This window comes from Rhipicephalus microplus, chromosome X (assembly GCF_043290135.1).
Source record: "Rhipicephalus microplus isolate Deutch F79 chromosome X, USDA_Rmic, whole genome shotgun sequence".
NCBI classification, from domain to species: Eukaryota; Metazoa; Arthropoda; class Arachnida; order Ixodida; family Ixodidae; genus Rhipicephalus; species Rhipicephalus microplus.
This window is the reverse complement of record NC_134710.1, coordinates 465,651,393-465,666,916: the sequence shown is the minus strand read 5'-3', so window position 1 is coordinate 465,666,916 and position 15,524 is coordinate 465,651,393. Positions and strand designations below refer to the sequence as shown.

The 15,524-nt window shown below is 43.4% G+C and overlaps 26 non-coding genes across 26 annotated transcripts; all 26 read left to right on the top strand.

The window, feature by feature from the left end:
• The first annotated feature begins 825 nt into the window (after positions 1-825).
• On the top strand, positions 826-898 carry TRNAF-AAA (transfer RNA phenylalanine (anticodon AAA)). The gene has a single exon. It is a non-coding gene; the product is annotated as a tRNA-Phe (tRNA).
• A 570-nt stretch (positions 899-1,468) lies between these two features.
• On the top strand, positions 1,469-1,541 carry TRNAF-GAA (transfer RNA phenylalanine (anticodon GAA)). The gene has a single exon. It is a non-coding gene; the product is annotated as a tRNA-Phe (tRNA).
• Positions 1,542-1,791: 250 nt separating this feature from the next.
• On the top strand, positions 1,792-1,864 carry TRNAF-GAA (transfer RNA phenylalanine (anticodon GAA)). The gene has a single exon. It is a non-coding gene; the product is annotated as a tRNA-Phe (tRNA).
• A 249-nt stretch (positions 1,865-2,113) lies between these two features.
• Positions 2,114-2,186, top strand: TRNAF-GAA (transfer RNA phenylalanine (anticodon GAA)). The gene has a single exon. It is a non-coding gene; the product is annotated as a tRNA-Phe (tRNA).
• A 250-nt stretch (positions 2,187-2,436) lies between these two features.
• TRNAF-GAA (transfer RNA phenylalanine (anticodon GAA)) lies at positions 2,437-2,509 on the top strand. The gene has a single exon. It is a non-coding gene; the product is annotated as a tRNA-Phe (tRNA).
• A 1,217-nt stretch (positions 2,510-3,726) lies between these two features.
• Positions 3,727-3,799, top strand: TRNAF-GAA (transfer RNA phenylalanine (anticodon GAA)). Its single transcript has one exon. It is a non-coding gene; the product is annotated as a tRNA-Phe (tRNA).
• An 894-nt stretch (positions 3,800-4,693) lies between these two features.
• TRNAF-GAA (transfer RNA phenylalanine (anticodon GAA)) lies at positions 4,694-4,766 on the top strand. The gene has a single exon. It is a non-coding gene; the product is annotated as a tRNA-Phe (tRNA).
• A 250-nt stretch (positions 4,767-5,016) lies between these two features.
• Positions 5,017-5,089, top strand: TRNAF-GAA (transfer RNA phenylalanine (anticodon GAA)). Its single transcript has one exon. It is a non-coding gene; the product is annotated as a tRNA-Phe (tRNA).
• An 895-nt stretch (positions 5,090-5,984) lies between these two features.
• On the top strand, positions 5,985-6,057 carry TRNAF-GAA (transfer RNA phenylalanine (anticodon GAA)). The gene has a single exon. It is a non-coding gene; the product is annotated as a tRNA-Phe (tRNA).
• Positions 6,058-6,307: 250 nt separating this feature from the next.
• Positions 6,308-6,380, top strand: TRNAF-GAA (transfer RNA phenylalanine (anticodon GAA)). The gene has a single exon. It is a non-coding gene; the product is annotated as a tRNA-Phe (tRNA).
• A 572-nt stretch (positions 6,381-6,952) lies between these two features.
• On the top strand, positions 6,953-7,025 carry TRNAF-GAA (transfer RNA phenylalanine (anticodon GAA)). The gene has a single exon. It is a non-coding gene; the product is annotated as a tRNA-Phe (tRNA).
• A 250-nt stretch (positions 7,026-7,275) lies between these two features.
• TRNAF-GAA (transfer RNA phenylalanine (anticodon GAA)) lies at positions 7,276-7,348 on the top strand. The gene has a single exon. It is a non-coding gene; the product is annotated as a tRNA-Phe (tRNA).
• Positions 7,349-7,918: 570 nt separating this feature from the next.
• On the top strand, positions 7,919-7,991 carry TRNAF-GAA (transfer RNA phenylalanine (anticodon GAA)). Its single transcript has one exon. It is a non-coding gene; the product is annotated as a tRNA-Phe (tRNA).
• Positions 7,992-8,563: 572 nt separating this feature from the next.
• Positions 8,564-8,636, top strand: TRNAF-GAA (transfer RNA phenylalanine (anticodon GAA)). The gene has a single exon. It is a non-coding gene; the product is annotated as a tRNA-Phe (tRNA).
• A 249-nt stretch (positions 8,637-8,885) lies between these two features.
• TRNAF-GAA (transfer RNA phenylalanine (anticodon GAA)) lies at positions 8,886-8,958 on the top strand. The gene has a single exon. It is a non-coding gene; the product is annotated as a tRNA-Phe (tRNA).
• A 250-nt stretch (positions 8,959-9,208) lies between these two features.
• TRNAF-GAA (transfer RNA phenylalanine (anticodon GAA)) lies at positions 9,209-9,281 on the top strand. Its single transcript has one exon. It is a non-coding gene; the product is annotated as a tRNA-Phe (tRNA).
• A 573-nt stretch (positions 9,282-9,854) lies between these two features.
• On the top strand, positions 9,855-9,927 carry TRNAF-GAA (transfer RNA phenylalanine (anticodon GAA)). Its single transcript has one exon. It is a non-coding gene; the product is annotated as a tRNA-Phe (tRNA).
• Positions 9,928-10,499: 572 nt separating this feature from the next.
• On the top strand, positions 10,500-10,572 carry TRNAF-GAA (transfer RNA phenylalanine (anticodon GAA)). The gene has a single exon. It is a non-coding gene; the product is annotated as a tRNA-Phe (tRNA).
• A 572-nt stretch (positions 10,573-11,144) lies between these two features.
• Positions 11,145-11,217, top strand: TRNAF-GAA (transfer RNA phenylalanine (anticodon GAA)). Its single transcript has one exon. It is a non-coding gene; the product is annotated as a tRNA-Phe (tRNA).
• An 894-nt stretch (positions 11,218-12,111) lies between these two features.
• TRNAF-GAA (transfer RNA phenylalanine (anticodon GAA)) lies at positions 12,112-12,184 on the top strand. The gene has a single exon. It is a non-coding gene; the product is annotated as a tRNA-Phe (tRNA).
• Positions 12,185-12,433: 249 nt separating this feature from the next.
• Positions 12,434-12,506, top strand: TRNAF-GAA (transfer RNA phenylalanine (anticodon GAA)). The gene has a single exon. It is a non-coding gene; the product is annotated as a tRNA-Phe (tRNA).
• Positions 12,507-12,756: 250 nt separating this feature from the next.
• TRNAF-GAA (transfer RNA phenylalanine (anticodon GAA)) lies at positions 12,757-12,829 on the top strand. Its single transcript has one exon. It is a non-coding gene; the product is annotated as a tRNA-Phe (tRNA).
• An 895-nt stretch (positions 12,830-13,724) lies between these two features.
• TRNAF-GAA (transfer RNA phenylalanine (anticodon GAA)) lies at positions 13,725-13,797 on the top strand. The gene has a single exon. It is a non-coding gene; the product is annotated as a tRNA-Phe (tRNA).
• Positions 13,798-14,047: 250 nt separating this feature from the next.
• On the top strand, positions 14,048-14,120 carry TRNAF-GAA (transfer RNA phenylalanine (anticodon GAA)). The gene has a single exon. It is a non-coding gene; the product is annotated as a tRNA-Phe (tRNA).
• Positions 14,121-14,692: 572 nt separating this feature from the next.
• On the top strand, positions 14,693-14,765 carry TRNAF-GAA (transfer RNA phenylalanine (anticodon GAA)). Its single transcript has one exon. It is a non-coding gene; the product is annotated as a tRNA-Phe (tRNA).
• A 250-nt stretch (positions 14,766-15,015) lies between these two features.
• Positions 15,016-15,088, top strand: TRNAF-GAA (transfer RNA phenylalanine (anticodon GAA)). Its single transcript has one exon. It is a non-coding gene; the product is annotated as a tRNA-Phe (tRNA).
• The last annotated feature ends 436 nt before the right edge of the window (positions 15,089-15,524 follow it).

Genomic DNA, 15,524 nt, shown 5'->3' with positions numbered 1-15,524 from the left:
ACGCAGGAGAACACACATGCTTGATAAAGAAATGCTGATTCAGATTGCATCGCGGCAGTAGGCATTGCAAAAGAACCGGAACAGCGTGAAAGACATGTAATAATGTGCAAAAGCTCTAATAAAGCGATTTTACCCAAACGCAAGAACTGTTAAATCCCGCTGTCACTTTTCTCCTGTCTGCCGAAATAGCTGAGTTGGGAGAGCGTTAAACTGAACATCTAAAGGTCCTTTGCTCGATCCCGGGTTTCAGGATCCAAAACACTTTTTTGTTAAATCTGTCGGTACACAAGTACTTCGCAATAATTCTAACGAGTGAAACGTTTACGCAGGTGAACACACCTGCTTGGTAAAGAAATGCTAATTCAGAATGCTTCGCGACAGTAGGCGTTGCAAAAGAACCGGAACAGCGTGAAAGACATGTAATAATGTGCAACAGCTCTAATAAAGCGATTTTACCCAAACGCAAGGACTGTTAAATCCCGCTGTCACTCTTCTCCCGTCTGCCGAAATAGGTCAGTTGGGAGAGCGTTAAACTGAACATCTAAAGGTCCTTGGCTCGATCCCGGGTTTCGGCGTCCAGAGCACTTTTTTGTTAAATCTCTCGGTATACAAGTATTTTGCAATACTTCTAACGAGTGAAACGGTTACGCAAGTGAACACATATGCTTGATAAAGAAATGCTGATTCAGATTGCATCGCAGCAGTAGGCGTTGCAAAAAAACCGGAACAGCGTGAAAGACATGTAATAATGTGCAACAGCTCTAATAAAGCGATTTTACCCAAACGCAAGAACTGTTAAATCTTGCTTTCACTCTTCTCCCGTAGGCCGAAATAGCTCAGTTCGGAGAGCGTTAGACTAAAATTCTAAAGGTCCTTGGCTCGATCCCGGGTTTCGGCGTACAGAACACTTTTTTGTTAAATCTCTCGGTATACAAGTATTTTGCAATACTTCTAACGAGTGAAACGGTTACGCAGGTGAACACACATGCTTGATAAAGAAATGCTGATTCAGATTGCATCGCGGGAGTGGGCATTGCAAAAGAACCAGAACAGCGCGAAATACACGTAATAATGTGCAACAGCTCTAATAAAGCGGTTTTACCGCAACGCAAGAACTCTTAAATCCCGCTGTCACTCTTCTCCCGTCTTCTGAAATAGCTCAGTTGGCAGAGCGTTAAACTGAACATATAAAGGTCCTTGGCTCGATCCCGGGTTTCGTCGTCCAAAGCACGATTTGGTAAATCTGTCGGTATACAAGTATTTTGAGAATTCTAACGAGTTAAACAGTTACGCAGGTGAACACACATGCTTGATAAATAAATGCTGAATCAGATTGAATCGCGGCAGTAGGCGTTGCAAAAAAACCGGAACAGCGTGAAAGACATGTATTAGTATGCAACAGCTCTAATAAAGCGGTTTTACTGAAACGCAAGAACTGTTAAATCCCGCTGTCACTTTTCTCCCGTCTGCCGAAATAGCTCAGTTGGGAGAGCGTTAAACTGAACATCTGAAGGCCCTTGGCTTGATCCCGGGTTTCGGCGTCGAAAGCAATTTTGTGTTAAATCTGTCGGTATACAAGTATTTTGCAATAATTCTAACGAGTGAAACGGTTACGCAGGTGAAAACACATGCTTGATTAAGAAATGCTTATTCAGATTGCATCGCGGCAGTGGGCGTTGCAAAAGAACCGGAACAGCGTTAAAGACATTTATTAATGTGCAACAGCTCTAATAAAGCAGTCTTGCCAAAACGCAAGAACTGTTAAATTCCGCTGTCACTCTTCTCCCGTCTGCCGAAATAGCTCAGTTGGGAGAGCGTTAAACTGAACATCTAAAGGTCCTTGGCTGGATCCCGGGTTTCGGCGTCCAAAGCACGATTTGTTAAATCCGTCGTTATACAAGTATTTTGCAATAATTCTAACGAGTGAAACGGTTACGCAGGTTAACACACATGCTTAATAAAGAAAGGCTGATTCAGACTGAATCGCGACAGTAGGCGTTGCGAAAGAACCGGAACAGCTTGAAAGATATGTAATAATGAGCAACAGCTTTAATAAAGCGGTTTTACCGAAGCGCAAGAACTGTTAGATACCGCTGTCACTCTTCTCCTGTCTGCTGAAATAGCTCAGTTGGGAGAGCGTTAAACTGAACATCTAAAGGTCCTTGGCTCGATCCCGGGTTTCGGCGTCCAGTGCACTTTTTTGTTAAATCTCTTGGTATACAAGTATTTTGCAATACTTCTAACGAGTGAAACGGTTACGCAGGTGAACACATATGCTTGATAAAGAAATGCCGATTAAGATTGCATCGCAGCAGTAGGCGTTGCAAAAGAACCGGAACAGCGTGAAAGACATGTAATAATGTGCAACAGCTCTAATAAAGCGATTTTACCCAAATGCAAGAACTGTTAAATCTTGCTTTCACTCTTCTCCCGTAGGCCGAAATAGCTCAGTTCGGAGAGCGTTAGACTGAAAATCTAAAGGTCCTTGGCTCGATCCCGTGTTTCGGCGTCCAGAGCACTTTTTTGTTAAATCTCTCGGTATACAAGTATTTTGCAATACTTTTAACGAGTGAAACGGTTACGCAGGTGAACACACATGCTTCATAAAGAAATGCTGATTCAGATTGCATCGCAGCAGTAGGCGTTGCAAATGAACCGGAACAGCGTGAAAGACATGTAATAATGTGCAACAGCTCTAATAAAGCGATTTTACCCAACCGCAAGAAATGTTAAATCCCGCTGTCACTCTTCTCCCGTCTGCCGAAACAGCTCAGTTGGGAGAGCGTTAAACTGAACATCTAAACGTCCTTTGCTCGATCCCGGGTTTCGGCGTCCAAAGCAATTTTGTGCTAAATCTGTCGATATACAAATATTTTGCAATATTTCTAACGAGTGAAACGGTTACGCAGGTGAACACACATGCTTGATAAAGAAATGCTGATTCAGATTGCATCGCGGAAGTAGGCGTTGCAAAAGAACCGGAACAGCATGAAAGACATGTAGTAATGTGCAAAAGCTCTAATAAAGCGGTTTTACCAAAGCGCAAGAACTGTTAGATCCCGCTGTCTCTCTTCTCCCGTCTGCTGAAATAGCTCAGTTGGGAGAGCGTTAAACTGAACATATAAAGGTTCTTGGCTCGATCCCGGGCTTCGGCGTTCAAAGCACGATTTGTTAATTCTGCCGGTATGCAAGTATTTTGCAATACTTCTAACGAGTGAAACGGTTACGCAGGTGAACACATATGCTTGATAAAGAAATGCTGATTCAGACTGCATCGCAGAAGTAGGCTTTGCAAAAGAACCGGAACAGCGGGAAAGACATGTAATATTGTGCAACAGCTTTAATAAAGCGATTTTACCCAAACGCAAGAACTGTTAGATCCCGCTGTCTCTCTTCTCCCGTCTGCTGAAATAGCTCAGTTGGGAGAGCGTTAAACTGAACATATAAAGGTCCTTATATCGATCACGGGTTTCGGCGTTCAAAGCACGATTTGTTAAATCTACCGGTATACAAGTATTTTGCAATAATTCTAACGAGTGAAACGGTTACGCAGGGGAATACACATGGTTGATAAAGAAAAGCTGATTCAGATTGCATCGCGGCAGTAGGCGTTGCAAAAGAACCGGAACAGCGTGAAAGACATGTAATAATGTGCAACAGCTCTAATAAAGCGATTTTACCCAAACGCAAGGACTGTTAAATCCCGCTGTCACTCTTCTCCCATAGGCCGAAATAGCTCAGTTCGGAAAGCGTTAGACTGAAAATCTAAAGGTCCTTGGCTCGATCCCGGGTTTCGGCGTCCAAAGCAATTTTGTGCCTAATCTGTCGGTATACAAATATTTTGCAATATTTCTAACGAGTGAAACGGTTACGCAGGTGAACACACATGCTTGATAAAGAAATGCTGATTCAGATTGCATCGCGGAAGTAGGCGTTGCAAAAGAACCGGAACAGCATGAAAGACATGTAGTACTGTGCAAAAGCTCTAATAAAGCGGTTTTACCAAAGCGCAAGAACTGTTAGATCCCGCTGTCTCTCTTCTCCCGTCTGCTGAAATAGCTCAGTTGGGAGAGCGTTAAACTGAACATATAAAGGTCGTTATATCGATCCCGGGCTTCGGCGTTCAAAGCACGATTTGTTAATTCTGCCGGTATGCAAGTATTTTGCAATAATTCTAACGAGTGAAACGGTTATGCAGGGGAACACACATGGTTGATAAAGAAATGCTGATTCAGATTGCATGGCGGCAGTAGGCGTTGCAAAAAAACCGGAACTGCGTGAAAGACATGTAGTAATGTGCAACAGCCCTAATGAAGCAGTTTTACCGAAACGCAAGAACTGTTAAATTCCGCTGTCACTCTTCTCCCGTCTGCCGAAATAGCTCAGTTGGGAGAGCGTTCAACTCAACATCTAAAGGTCCTTGGCTGGATCCCGGGTTTCGGCGTCCAAAGCACGATTTGTTAAATCCGTCGTTATACAAGTATTTTGCAATAATTCTAACAAGTGAAACGGTTACGCAGGTTAACACACATGCTTAATAAAGAAAGGCTGATTCAGAGTGCATCGCGACAGTAGGCGTTGCGAAAGAACCGGAACAGCTTGAAAGACATGTAATAATGAGCAACAGCTTTAATAAAGTGGTTTTACCGAAGCGCAAGAACTGTTAGATACCGCTGTCACTCTTCTCCTGTCTGCTGAAATAGCTCAGTTGGGAGAGCGTTAAACTGAACATCTAAAGGTCCTTGGCTCGATCCCGGGTTTCGGCGTCCAGTGCACTTTTTTGTTAAATCTCTTGGTATACAAGTGTTTTGCAATACTTCTAACGAGTGAAACGGTTACGCAGGTGAACACATATGCTTGATAAAGAAATGCCGATTAAGATTGCATCGCAGCAGTAGGCGTTGCAAAAGAACCGGAAAAGCGTGAAAGACATGTAATAATGTGCAACAGCTCTAATAAAGCGATTTTACCCAAATGCAAGAACTGTTAAATCTTGCTTTCACTCTTCTCCCGTCTGCCGAAATAGCTCAGTTGGGAGAGCGTTAAACTGAACATCTAAAGGTTCTTGGCTCGATCCCGGGTTTCGGCGTCCGAAGCACTTTTTTGTTAAATCTGTCGGTATACAAGTATTTTGCAATACTTCTAACGAGTGAAACGGTTACGCAGGTGAACACATATGCTTGATAAAGAAATGCTGATTCATATTGCATCGCGGCAGTACGCGTTGCAAAAGAACCGGAACAGCGTGAAAGACATGTAATATTGTGCAACAGCTTTAATAAAGCGATTTTACCCAAACGCAAGAACTGTTAGATCCCGCTGTCACTCTTCTCCCGTCTGCCGAAACAGCTCAGTTGGGAGAGCGTTAAACTGAACATCTAAACGTCCTTTGCTCGATCCCGGGTTTCTGCGTCAAAAGCACTTTTTTGTTAAATCTGTCGGTATACAAGTATTTTGAATCAATTCTGAGGAGTGAAACGGTTACGCAGGTGAACACACATGCTTGATAAAGAAATGCTGATTCAGACTGCATCGCAGAAGTAGGCTTTGCAAAAGAACCGGAACAGCGTGAAAGACATGTAATATTGTGCAACAGCTTTAATAAAGCGATTTTACCCAAACGCAAGAACTGTTAGATCCCGCTGTCTCTCTTCTCCCGTCTGCTGAAATAGCTCAGTTGGGAGAGCGTTAAACTGAACATATAAAGGTCCTCATATCGATCCCGGGTTTCGGCGTTCAAAGCACGATTTGTTAAATCTGCCGGTATACAAGTATATTGCAATAATTCTAACGAGTGAAACGGTTACGCAGGGGAACACACATGGTTGATAAAGAAAAGCTGATTCAGATTGCATCGCAGCAGTAGGCGTTGCAAAAGAACCGGAACAGCGTGAAAGACATGTAATAATGTGCAACAGCTCTAATAAAGCGATTTTACCCAAACGCAAGGACTGTTAAATCCAGCTGTCACTCTTCTCCCATAGGCCGAAATAGCTCAGTTCGGAGAGTGTTAGACTGAAAATCTAAAGGTCCTTGGCTCGATCCCGGGTTTCGGCGTCCGAAGCACTTTTTTGTTAAATCTCTTGGTATACAAGTGTTTTGCAATACTTCTATCGAGTGAAACGGTTACGCAGGTGAACACATATGCTTGATAAAGAAATGCTGATTCAGATTGCACCGCGGCAGTAGGCGTTGCAAAAGAACCGGAACAGCGTGAAAGACATGTAATAATGTGCAACAGCTCTAATAAAGCGATTTTACCCAAACGCAAGGACTGTTAAATCCCGCTGTCACTCTTCTCCCGTCTGCCGAAATAGCTCAGTTGGGAGAGCGTTAAACTGAACATCTAAAGGTTCTTGGCTCGATCCCGGGTTTCGGCGTCCGAAGCACTTTTTTGTTAAATCTGTCGGTATACAAGTATTTTGCAATACTTCTAACGAGTGAAACGGTTACGCAGGTGAACACATATGCTTGATAAAGAAATGCTGATTCAGACTGCATCGCAGAAGTAGGCTTTGCAAAAGAACCGGAACAGCGTGAAAGACATGTAATATTGTGCAACAGCTTTAATAAAGCGATTTTACCCAAACGCAAGAACTGTTAGATCCCGCTGTCTCTCTTCTCCCGTCTGCTGAAATAGCTCAGTTGGGAGAGCGTTAAACTGAACATATAAAGGTCCTCATATCGATCCCGGGTTTCGGCGTTCAAAGCACGATTTGTTAAATCTGCCGGTATACAAGTATTTTGCAATAATTCTAACGAGTGAAACGGTTACGCAGGGGAACACACATGGTTGATAAAGAAAAGCTGATTCAGATTGCATCGCGGCAGTAGGCGTTGCAAAAGAACCGGAACAGCGTGAAAGACATGTAATATTGTGCAACAGCTCTAATAAAGCGATTTTACCCAAACGCAAGGACTGTTAAATTCCGCTGTCACTCTTCTCCCATAGGCCGAAATAGCTCAGTTCGGAGAGCGTTAGACTGAAAATCTAAAGGTCCTTGGCTCGATCCCGGGTTTCGGCGTCCGAAGCACTTTTTTGTAAAATCTCTTGGTATACAAGTGTTTTGCAATACTTCTATCGAGTGAAACGGTTACGCAGGTGAACACATATGCTTGATAAAGAAATGCTGATTCAGATTGCATCGCGGCAGTAGGCGTTGCAAAAGAACCGGAACAGCGTGAAAGACATGTAATAATGTGCAACAGCTCTAATAAAGCGATTTTACCCAAACGCAAGGACTGTTAAATCCCGCTGTCACTCTTCTCCCGTCTGCCGAAATAGCTCAGTTGGGAGAGCGTTAAACTGAACATCTAAAGGTTCTTGGCTCGATCCCGGGTTTCGGCGTCCGAAGCACTTTTTTGTTAAATCTGTCGGTATACAAGTATTTTGCAATACTTCTAACGAGTGAAACGGTTACGCAGGTGAACACATATGCTTGATAAAGAAATGCTGATTCAGACTGCATCGCAGAAGTAGGCTTTGCAAAAGAACCGGAACAGCGTGAAAGACATGTAATATTGTGCAACAGCTTTAATAAAGCGATTTTACCCAAACGCAAGAACTGTTAGATCCCGCTGTCTCTCTTCTCCCGTCTGCTGAAATAGCTCAGTTGGGAGAGCGTTAAACTGAACATATAAAGGTCCTTATATCGATCCCGGGTTTCGGCGTTCAAAGCACGATTTGTTAAATCTGCCGGTATACAAGTATTTTGCAATAATTCTAACGAGTGAAACGGTTACGCAGGGGAACACACATGGTTGATAAAGAAAAGCTGATTCAGATTGCATCGCGGCCGTAGGCGTTGATAGAACCGGAACAGCGTGAAAGACATGTAATAATGTGCAACAGCTCTAATAAAGCGATTTTACCCAAACGCAAGGACTGTTAAAACCCGCTGTCACTCTTCTCCCATAGGCCGAAATAGCTCAGTTCGGAGAGCGTTAGACTGAAAATCTAAAGGTCCTTGGCTCGATCCCGGGTTTCGGCGTCCAAAGCAATTTTGTGCTAAATCTGTCGGTATACAAATATTTTGCAATATTTCTAACGAGTGAAACGGTTACGCAGGTGAACACACATGCTTGATAAAGAAATGCTGATTCAGATTGCATCGCGGAAGTAGGCGTTGCAAAAGAACCGGAACAGCATGAAAGACATGTAGTAATGTGCAAAAGCTCTAATAAAGCGGTTTTACCAAAGCGCAAGAACTGTTAGATCCCGCTGTCTCTCTTCTCCCGTCTGCTGAAATAGCTCAGTTGGGAGAGCGTTAAACTGAACATATAAAGGTCCTTATATCGATCCCGGGTTTCGGCGTTCAAAGCACGATTTGTTATTTCTGCCGGTATACAAGTATTTTGCAATAATTCTAACGCGTGAAACGGTTACGCAGGGGAACACACATGGTTGATGAAGAAATGCTGATTCAGATTGCATGGCGGCAGTAGGCGTTGCAAAAAAACCGGAACTGCGTGAAAGACATGTAGTAATGTGCAACAGCCCTAATAAAGCAGTTTTACCGAAACGCAAGAACTGTTAAATTCCGCTGTCACTCTTCTCCCGTCTGCCGAAATAGCTCAGTTGGGAGAGCGTTAAACTGAACATCTAAAGGTCCTTGGCTGGATCCCGGGTTTCGGCGTCCAAAGCACGATTTGTTAAATCCGTCGTTATACAAGTATTTTGCAATAATTCTAACGAGTGAAACGGTTACGCAGGTTAACACGCATGCTTAATAAAGAAAGGCTGATTCAGACTGCATCGCGACAGTAGGCGTTGCGAAAGAACCGGAACAGCTTGAAAGACATGTAATAATGAGCAACAGCTTTAATAAAGCGGTTTTACCGAAGCGCAAGAACTGTTAAATTCCGCTGTCACTCTTCTCCCGTCTGCCGAAATAGCTCAGTTGGGAGAGCGTTAAACTGAACATCTAAAGGTCCTTGGCTCGATCCCGGGTTTCGGCGTCCAGTGCACTTTTTTGTTAAATCTCTTGGTATACAAGTATTTTGCAATACTTCTAACGAGTGAAACGGTTACGCAGGTGAACACATATGCTTGATAAAGAAATGCCGATTAAGATTGCATCGCAGCAGTAGGCTTTGCAAAAGAACCGGAAAAGCGTGAAAGACATGTAATAATGTGCAACAGCTCTAATAAAGCGATTTTACCCAAATGCAAGAACTGTTAAATCTTGCTTTCAATCTTCTCCCGTAGGCCGAAATAGCTCAGTTAGGAGAGCGTTAGACTGAAAATCTAAAGGTCCTTGGCTCGATCCCGGGTTTCGGCGTCCAGAGCACTTTTTTGTTAAATCTCTCGGTATACAAGTATTTTGCAATACTTCTAACGAGTGAAACGGTTACGCAGGTGAACACACATGCTTCATAAAGAAATGCTGATTCAGATTGCATCGCAGCAGTAGGCGTTGCAGATGAACCGGAACAGCGTGAAAGACATGTAATAATGTGCAACAGCTCTAATAAAGCGATTTTACCCAACCGCAAGAAATGTTAAATCCCGCTGTCACTCTTCTCCCGTCTGCCGAAACAGCTCAGTTGGGAGAGCGTTAAACTGAACATCTAAACGTCCTTTGCTCGATCCCGGGTTTCTGCGTCAAAAGCACTTTTTTGTTAAATCTGTCGGTATTCAAGTATTTTGCATCAATTCTGAGGAGTGAAACGGTTACGCAGGTGAACACACATGCTTGATAAAAAAATGCTGATTCAGATTGCATCGCGGCAGTAGGCGTTGCAAAAGAACCGGAACAGCGTGAAAGACATGTAATAATGTGCAACAGCTCTAATAAAGCGATTTTACCCAAACGCAAGGACTGTTAAATCCCGCTGTCACTCTTCTCCCGTCTGCCGAAATAGTTCAGTTGGGAGAGCGTTAAACTGAACATCTAAAGGTTCTTGGCTCGATCCCGGGTTTCGGCGTCCGAAGCACTTTTTTGTTAAATCTGTCGGTATACAAGTATTTTGCAATACTTCTAACGAGGGAAACGGTTACGCAGGTGAACACATATGCTTGATAAAGAAATGCTGATTCAGACTGCATCGCAGAAGTAGGCTTTGCAAAAGAACCGGAACAGCGTGAAAGACATGTAGTATTGTGCAACAGCTTTAATAAAGCGATTTTACCCAAACGCAAGAACTGTTAGATCCCGCTGTCTCTCTTCTCCCGTCTGCTGAAATAGCTCAGTTGGGAGAGCGTTAAACTGAACATATAAAGGTCCTTATATCAATCCCGGGTTTCGGCGTTCAAAGCACGATTTGTTAAATCTGCCGGTATACAAGTATTTTGCAATAGTTCTAACGAGTGAAACGGTTACGCAGGGGAACACACATGGTTGATAAAGAAATGCTGATTCAGATTGCATCGCGGCAGTAGGCGTTGCAAAAGAACCGGAACAGCGTGAAAGACATGTAATAATGTGCAACAGCTCTAATAAAGCGATTTTACCCAAACGCAAGGACTGTTAAATCCCGCTGTCACTCTTATCCCGTAGGCCGAAATAGCTCAGTTCGGAGAGCGTTAGACTGAAAATCTAAAGGTCCTTGGCTCGATCCCGGGTTTCGGCGTCCAAAGCAATTTTGTGCTAAATCTGTCGGTATACAAATATTTTGCAATATTTCTAACGAGTGAAACGGTTACGCAGGTGAACACACATGCTTGATAAAGAAATGCTGATTCAGATTGCATCGCGGAAGTAGGCGTTGCAAAAGAACCGGAACAGCATGAAAGACATGTAGTAATGTGCAAAAGCTCTAATAAAGCGGTTTTACCAAAGCGCAAGAACTGTTAGATCCCGCTGTCACTCTTCTCCCGTCTGCTGAAATAGCTCAGTTGGGAGAGCGTTAATCTGAACATATAAAGGTCCTTATATCGATCCCGGGTTTCGGCGTGCAAAGCACGATTTGTTAAATCTGCCGGTATACAAGTATTTTGCAATAATTCTAACGAGTGAAACGGTTATGCAGGGGAACACACATGGTTGATAAAGAAATGCTGATTCAGATTGCATGGCGGCAGTAGGCGTTGCAAAAGAACCGGAACAGCGTGAAAGACATGTAATAATGTGCAACAGCTCTAATAAAGCGATTTTACCCAAACGCAAGGACTGTTAAATCCCGCTGTCACTCTTCTCCCGTAGGCCGAAATAGCTCAGTTCGGAGAGCGTTAGACTGAAAATCTAAAGGTCCTTGGCTCGATCCCGGGTTTCGGCGTCCAAAGCAATTTTGTGCTAAATCTGTCGGTATACAAATATTTTGCAATATTTCTAACGAGTGAAACGGTTACGCAGGTGAACACACATGCTTGATAAAGAAATGCTGATTCAGATTGCATCGCGGAAGTAGGCGTTGCAAAAGAACCGGAACAGCATGAAAGACATGTAGTAATGTGCAAAATCTCTAATAAAGCGGTTTTACCAAAGCGCAAGAACTGTTAGATCCCGCTGTCACTCTTCTCCCGTCTGCTGAAATAGCTCAGTTGGGAGAGCGTTAGTCTGAACATATAAAGGTCCTTATATCGATCCCGGGTTTCGGCGTGCAAAGCACGATTTGTTAAATCTGCCGGTATACAAATATTTTGCAATATTTCTAACGAGTGAAACGGTTACGCAGGTGAACACACATGCTTGATAAAGAAATGCTGATTCAGATTGCATCGCGGAAGTAGGCGTTGCAAAAGAACCGGAACAGCATGAAAGACATGTAGTAATGTGCAAAAGCTCTAATAAAGCGGTTTTACCAAAGCGCAAGAACTGTTAGATCCCGCTGTCTCTCTTCTCCCGTCTGCTGAAATAGCTCAGTTGGGAGAGCGTTAAACTGAACATATAAAGGTCGTTATATCGATCCCGGGCTTCGGCGTTCAAAGCACGATTTGTTAATTCTGCCGGTATGCAAGTATTTTGCAATAATTCTACCGAGTGAAACGGTTACGCAGGGGAACACACATGGTTGATAAAGAAATGCTGATTCAGATTGCATGGCGGCAGTAGGCGTTGCAAAAAAACCGGAACTGCGTGAAAGACATGTAGTAATGTGCAACAGCCCTAATGAAGCAGTTTTACCGAAACGCAAGAACTGTTAAATTCCGCTGTCACTCTTCTCCCGTCTGCCGAAATAGCTCAGTTGGGAGAGCGTTAAACTGAACATCTAAAGGTCCTTGGCTGGATCCCGGGTTTCGGCGTCCAAAGCACGATTTGTTAAATCCGTCGTTATACAAGTATTTTGCAATAATTCTAACAAGTGAAACGGTTACGCAGGTTAACACACATGCTTAATAAAGAAAGGCTGATTCAGAGTGCATCGCGACAGTAGGCGTTGCGAAAGAACCGGAACAGCTTGAAAGACATGTAATAATGAGCAACAGCTTTAATAAAGTGGTTTTACCGAAGCGCAAGAACTGTTAGATACCGCTGTCACTCTTCTCCTGTCTGCTGAAATAGCTCAGTTGGGAGAGCGTTAAACTGAACATCTAAAGGTCCTTGGCTCGATCCCGGGTTTCGGCGTCCAGTGCACTTTTTTGTTAAATCTCTTGGTATACAAGTGTTTTGCAATACTTCTAACGAGTGAAACGGTTACGCAGGTGAACACATATGCTTGATAAAGAAATGCCGATTAAGATTGCATCGCAGCAGTAGGCGTTGCAAAAGAACCGGAAAAGCGTGAAAGACATGTAATAATGTGCAACAGCTCTAATAAAGCGATTTTACCCAAATGCAAGAACTGTTAAATCTTGCTTTCACTCTTCTCCCGTAGGCCGAAATAGCTCAGTTAGGAGAGCGTTAGACTGAAAATCTAAAGGTCCTTGGCTCGATCCCGAGTTTCGGCGTCCAGAGCACTTTTTTGTTAAATCTCTCGGTATACAAGTATTTTGCAATACTTCTAACGAGTGAAACGGTTACGCAGGTGAACACACATGCTTGATAAAGAAATGCTGATTCAGATTGCATCGCGGCAGTAGGCGTTGCAAAAGAACCGGAACAGCGTGAAAGACATGTAATATTGTGCAACAGCTTTAATAAAGCGATTTTACCCAAACGCAAGAACTGTTAGATCCCGCTGTCACTCTTCTCCCGTCTGCCGAAACAGCTCAGTTGGGAGAGCGTTAAACTGAACATCTAAACGTCCTTTGCTCGATCCCGGGTTTCTGCGTCAAAAGCACTTTTTTGTTAAATCTGTCGGTATACAAGTATTTTGCAATACTTCTAACGAGTGAAACGGTTACGCAGGTGAACACATATGCTTGATAAAGAAATGCTGATTCAGACTGCATCGCAGAAGTAGGCTTTGCAAAAGAACCGGAACAGCGTGAAAGACATGTAATATTGTGCAACAGCTTTAATAAAGCGATTTTACCCAAACGCAAGAACTGTTAGATCCCGCTGTCTCTCTTCTCCCGTCTGCTGAAATAGCTCAGTTGGGAGAGCGTTAAACTGAACATATAAAGGTCCTCATATCGATCCCGGGTTTCGGCGTTCAAAGCACGATTTGTTAAATCTGCCGGTATACAAGTATTTTGCAATAATTCTAACGAGTGAAACGGTTACGCAGGGGAACACACATGGTTGATAAAGAAAAGCTGATTCAGATTGCATCGCAGCAGTAGGCGTTGCAAAAGAACCGGAACAGCGTGAAAGACATGTAATAATGTGCAACAGCTCTAATAAAGCGATTTTACCCAAACGCAAGGACTGTTAAATCCCGCTGTCACTCTTGTCCCATAGGCCGAAATAGCTCAGCTCGGAGAGCGTTAGACTGAAAATCTAAAGGTCCTTGGCTCGATCCCGGGTTTCGGCGTCCGAAGCACTTTTTTGTTAAATCTCTTGGTATACAAGTGTTTTGCAATACTTCTATCGAGTGAAACGGTTACGCAGGTGAACACATATGCTTGATAAAGAAATGCTGATTCAGATTGCATCGCGGCAGTAGGCGTTGCAAAAGAACCGGAACAGCGTGAAAGACATGTAATAATGTGCAACAGCTCTAATAAAGCGATTTTACCCAAACGCAAGGACTGTTAAATCCCGCTGTCACTCTTCTCCCGTCTGCCGAAATAGCTCAGTTGGGAGAGCGTTAAACTGAACATCTAAAGGTTCTTGGCTCGATCCCGGGTTTCGGCGTCCGAAGCACTTTTTTGTTAAATCTGTCGGTATACAAGTATTTTGCAATACTTCTAACGAGTGAAACGGTTACGCAGGTGAACACATATGCTTGATAAAGAAATGCTGATTCAGACTGCATCGCAGAAGTAGGCTTTGCAAAAGAACCGGAACAGCGTGAAAGACATGTAATTTTGTGCAACAGCTTTAATAAAGCGATTTTACCCAAACGCAAGAACTGTTAGATCCCGCTGTCTCTCTTCTCCCGTCTGCTGAAATAGCTCAGTTGGGAGAGCGTTAAACTGAACATATAAAGGTCCTCATATCGATCCCGGGTTTCGGCGTTCAAAGCACGATTTGTTAAATCTGCCGGTATACAAGTATTTTGCAATAATTCTAATGAGTGAAACGGTTACGCAGGGGAACACACATGGTTGATAAAGAAAAGCTGATTCAGATTGCATCGCGGCAGTAGGCGTTGCAAAAGAACCGGAACAGCGTGAAAGACATGTAATAATGTGCAACAGCTCTAATAAAGCGATTTTACCCAAACGCAAGGACTGTTAAATCCCGCTGTCACTCTTCTCCCATAGGCCGAAATAGCTCAGTTCGGAGAGCGTTAGACTGAAAATCTAAAGGTCCTTGGCTCGATCCCGGGTTTCGGCGTCCGAAGCACTTTTTTGTAAAATCTCTTGGTATACAAGTGTTTTGCAATACTTCTATCGAGTGAAACGGTTACGCAGGTGAACACATATGCTTGATAAAGAAATGCTGATTCAGATTGCATCGCGGCAGTAGGCGTTGCAAAAGAACCGGAACAGCGTGAAAGACATGTAATAATGTGCAACAGCTCTAATAAAGCGATTTTACCCAAACGCAAGGACTGTTAAATCCCGCTGTCACTCTTCTCCCGTCTGCCGAAATAGCTCAGTTGGGAGAGCGTTAGACTGAAAATCTAAAGGTCCTTGGCTCGATCCCGGGTTTCGGCGTCCAAAGCAATTTTGTGCTAAATCTGTCGGTATACAAATATTTTGCAATATTTCTAACGAGTGAAACGGTTACGCAGGTGAACACACATGCTTGATAAAGAAATGCTGATTCAGATTGCATCGCGGAAGTAGGCGTTGCAAAAGAACCGGAACAGCATGAAAGACATGTAGTAATGTGCAAAAGCTCTAATAAAGCGGTTTTACCAAAGCGCAAGAACTGTTAGATCCCGCTGTCTCTCTTCTCCCGTCTGCTGAAATAGCTCAGTTGGGAGAGCGTTAAACTGAACATATAAAGGTCCTTATATCGATCCCGGGTTTCGGCGTTCAAAGCACGATTTGTTAATTCTGCCAGTATACAAGTATTTTGCAATAATTCTAACGCGTGAAACGGTTACGCAGGGGAACACACATGGTTGATAAAGAAATGCTGATTCAG